Source organism: Lactuca serriola, chromosome 8 (genome assembly GCF_051521515.1).
Source record: "Lactuca serriola cultivar US96UC23 chromosome 8, Lser_US96UC23_V15, whole genome shotgun sequence".
Taxonomy (NCBI): domain Eukaryota; kingdom Viridiplantae; phylum Streptophyta; class Magnoliopsida; order Asterales; family Asteraceae; genus Lactuca; species Lactuca serriola.
Window position 1 is genome coordinate 269,285,179 of NC_136415.1, and position 4,461 is coordinate 269,289,639.

The window sequence follows — 4,461 nt, forward strand, 5'->3', positions numbered from 1 at the left end:
AACAATTTTTAGAAATGTATAAGAAATTATGTTTTATATAGTTATACCGTATAATTATCTAAACATAAATTATTATTAATAGGTAAAAAAGTATTGTTACCCAAACAAAAACACATAAAATCTATTTATTTTACAATTGAAATTAGTATATGTAATAATAACTTATCATTAAAATATTGGTTTTTTATTTTTTATTTATTTTTTATTTTTAATGAAAGATACCGTCAACGTTTAGGTATATCTTGGGGTTATTTAGAGCATCCCGTGCACATCACCACACGATAACCATCCTTGTCAAACAATATATTTTTAGAACATCAAATCAGATTTGATTCATAGACATGGCTACTTGAGCAAGTCGAATACAAAAAAGAATCTTATCGTTTTGTAATGTAAAGTTATTAGATTGTTCCCATTCAAAATCCAACCCAAAATATGTCAATTAAATAATCAATTTCTTTCTTTTCTATCTATGTAACCCAACAAAATACAAACTTTCATTCTCTTTAACGATCCAACTAAATCAAATTTTTATTAAATAATTATAATTTATTATTCATTTCTTATACAATAAATATCATTAAACTTATTTAAGGAATCCAAAACAACTAATTAATTATTTAAAATATAAAATATAAGAGTATATGTTCATATGTGCATATAAAAAGATATTTTGGATTTAAAAAAAAAACTATGAATTTTCATAATATCTGATATTTTAATAATCTTGAGAACCATCAAAATTTAAATTAAAATTATTTGAAAACTAATGATTCATGACACCAAATACGAAATCGAAACAAATTAGAAATTGAAAATCAAACATGAATATGAAAATATGTGGATATTGTAGTATATTTATAAAAAAAAGAAAAAAAATTCACAATTTTTAGTAATAATTTTAAATTTTGGTGAATATTTCAAAAAAATGAGAAATGGTGAATGAAGAATGGTGAATATTTCGACTTTTAATAACAATGAAGGGCTCTGTTATATAAATTTGATATTATTGTCAAAAATAAGTATCCATTTAAATAAAATAATAAAATGTGTGTTTGGTTTGTTGGAATGGAACGGAATTCGAGAGAAAATAATTTTAATTTCATCACATTCTGGTGTTTGTCTTTTGGTTTAATTTTGTCTCAAGGAATTGAAATCCTAAATAAGAAAACTTTTCATCAAATAAGGGAAAACACTTTCCTTGAACAAGATGATGAGATTAATTCCTTCCTATGAAGGAAAGTGACATTTTACCTTATTATACCTATTTTATTTCACAACATAATTTTTATCACCACCACCGCTACACCACCACCACCACCACCTACCACCTACCACCAACATTGCCTCCACCACCACTTACCATTGACCCCGCCGCAGCCACCACCTACCGCCACCTTCGTCGCCACAATAATTAACTACCACCGACACCGCCACTACCACTAACTATCGCAACCACCACTACCTACCATCGTTACTGTCATCGTCATTGCCACCACCAACTACTTACCGTCACCGCCACCACCACCATCACCTACCGTCACTGCTACAACCTATTGCCGCCACCAATAACTGCCACCACCACCCACCCACTCTACCATCACCGCTACCACCTATTGTCGCTACCAATAACTGCCACAACCACCACCCACCCACTCTACCGTCACAGCTACCACCTATTGTCGCTAACAATAACTGTCACCACCACCACCCACCCACTCTACCACTACCGCCAACATTATCACCCACCACCACCACCACATACCATCGTCACCCCCACCGACATGAATGTTTAATTAATAAAATGAAATTTTAATATTTTTATAGTTTATATGATATATCTTTATATATAAGTTAGAAATCAACGTAAGATTAAGCAAAACATATTTAAAAAGGGCAATTATTTTATTTTATATGGATTTTAATTTCGTTTCCTGTCTATGAAACAGAATCTAGAATTAATTCTAATTCAATTTACTGCCAACCAAACAGGATATGGAATTGGATTCAAATTCTACACACATTCATTTTCTAGTTCCAATTCATTTATAAATATTCTGTGAACTAACCAGCAACTTAGACAAATATTTTAATAGTAAAATAATAATCGAACATTGCATACGTTCACCGATGTGGTAGTCTTAGGATATATTTTCAAATAAACTACTATACTAAATTAATAATGACTGGTACTTCTCCAAAAATAAATTAGACGAACTAAATTTGAATCATAAACATCATATATAAAATTCTTCATTCTTCTCGAAACATATTTACATAGTATTTTAAATAGCTTTTGCACTATGACGTCTGTTTTTTTTTTAAGTATAAATTCATATTTGTACGTAAATGTTTTTCTTAAATTCAGGTTATATGTTCAAAAAATAAAAATAAATAAAAAAATAAAAATAAAAATAAATTCTATTCCTAAGAGAATTTCATATATCCACTAAATAAACAACAAAATATCATATTTGTTCTATCTAATATCTAAATATCATATAATGTTATACATAAACTTGTAAAATATTATATTTTCTTAATTATTTTTTAAATATTTTTAATATTTAATATCATTTTTATTATTATAAGAAAACATAGATTAACCATAATACCCTTTTCATCCATTTCCATTTCGTTTTTTCCTCCTCAACCGCCAATCATCAACATCTTTTTATCTAATTTCAGCCATGTCAAACATCAACACTGACGTCCAAGTACCAACCCCAAAGGTTAAAAAAAAAAATTAACAATCAGAATAAAAACATCAACAACTGATTGCCTTTTTAAGAGTGAAAAAAAAAAATTAGAGAGGCTCTAAAATTAGCATCCCTATGAATGTCACGAAATCATTTGTCAACATCAACTAAATTGTCGATTAACTAACTCAATGGTACCAATTTTGTAGTAAGCATCAACTAAATTGTTGCAAACCTTAATAGTGTAACTAAACCCTAGTTTGAAAATATGGGAATGCACTTGAGTTATTTTTTTTCTCATCTTGGTCTCGTTGCAACAAGATAAGATTGTTGCAAAGGTCACATAGTCGCGAGAGGTGTTCCACACCTGCACATTTAAACGTACACCTTAAAGGCGCCTACAGGTTGATTGTGCTTTCAATAGAAACCCCTTAATATCGTCTAGGACACCTCTATTGACATCGCCATAAAAATAAAAAAAAATAAGTAAAAATAAAAATAAAAAAAATGATTAAATACTTCTTTGGTGAATTTGATCGGATAGTTGGTGTGCTTGGGCTAGTGCTCCATGGGCCACAAGATATATAAGTTGGAAGTTAGGGTGTTATGTGTTATGGTGGAAACTTGTTTTGATTATTGTAGCGTCCAAAATGAAAACATACTTTTCATCTATTTGTTATGATTTCTATTTAGGAAAGCTCTAAAATCAGTAATGAAGATAAATCTTGTTAGATTATAATGATGGGGAATGAAATCAAGTTTAATTGTTCATATAATTTTTTAAACCTTATTTGGATCAAGTGTAATAGACACTAAAATACCAGCAAGAGGCAAATCACTGGTTCCACACATTTATCCATAACAGTGCCAAAAGGAGCATATTGAATTGGTATAAAATTTCTACAGCCATTTGGATGATCATGTGGATATTTGACTATCAACACATTTTGACTTGTGTTAATTTATATTTGGGATTGAGAGTCAATTTGTATTCTTGTTTAATCACAATATGAAACACAAACTTTGTGGATGAAGTCTATTAAGAGGCTGTTTGGCTAAGCTTATGAAAAATCATAATTACTTTTCAGCTTATAGCTTATAGCTTATAAGTTGATAAGTTAGGGGTCTCTTACTTATTGATTTTGACTTATTACCGGTATGGCACCACTATAAGTTATTTTTATCCAAACACATTTTTTAGCTTATACCAATATGGAATCGATAATAAGTCAAAAAGCTTCATTTTTAAGTTTTGCCAAACACTCCTAAATAACTAATTAATCATAAGAATGAAGAACTTGGTGAAGAAATTAGCACCTCGTTATGCATTCTCACCTTTCTTGTTCTTAAATATAAATATAAATGATTTCAAAATACTAGGTGTTTGAATGATTGAAGAGGTAAGAACGAAATGCATGAAGATGATAATGATGAAAGGGTATTATGTTCAATCTAAGATTTTTTAATAATGAAATTATTTTAAAAAACAAAAATTTATTTAAAAAGTTAAAAAATAGAATTTGGACAAATATGAAATTTTGAAATTTTATTTAGGATATATATGACATTTACAAATACTCAATTTTAAATGTTTTAAAACACTTTTAATAAAAAATCATTTATAAACATCTAATGTTATAATTTAAATATTTATTTTTCAAATTTCAAGTGATTTTAAATTATGATGAAATTTTATTTAGCATGTAAATATCATTTACATATACATAACATAACATGTAACAGCATAAAAATAAACATCATG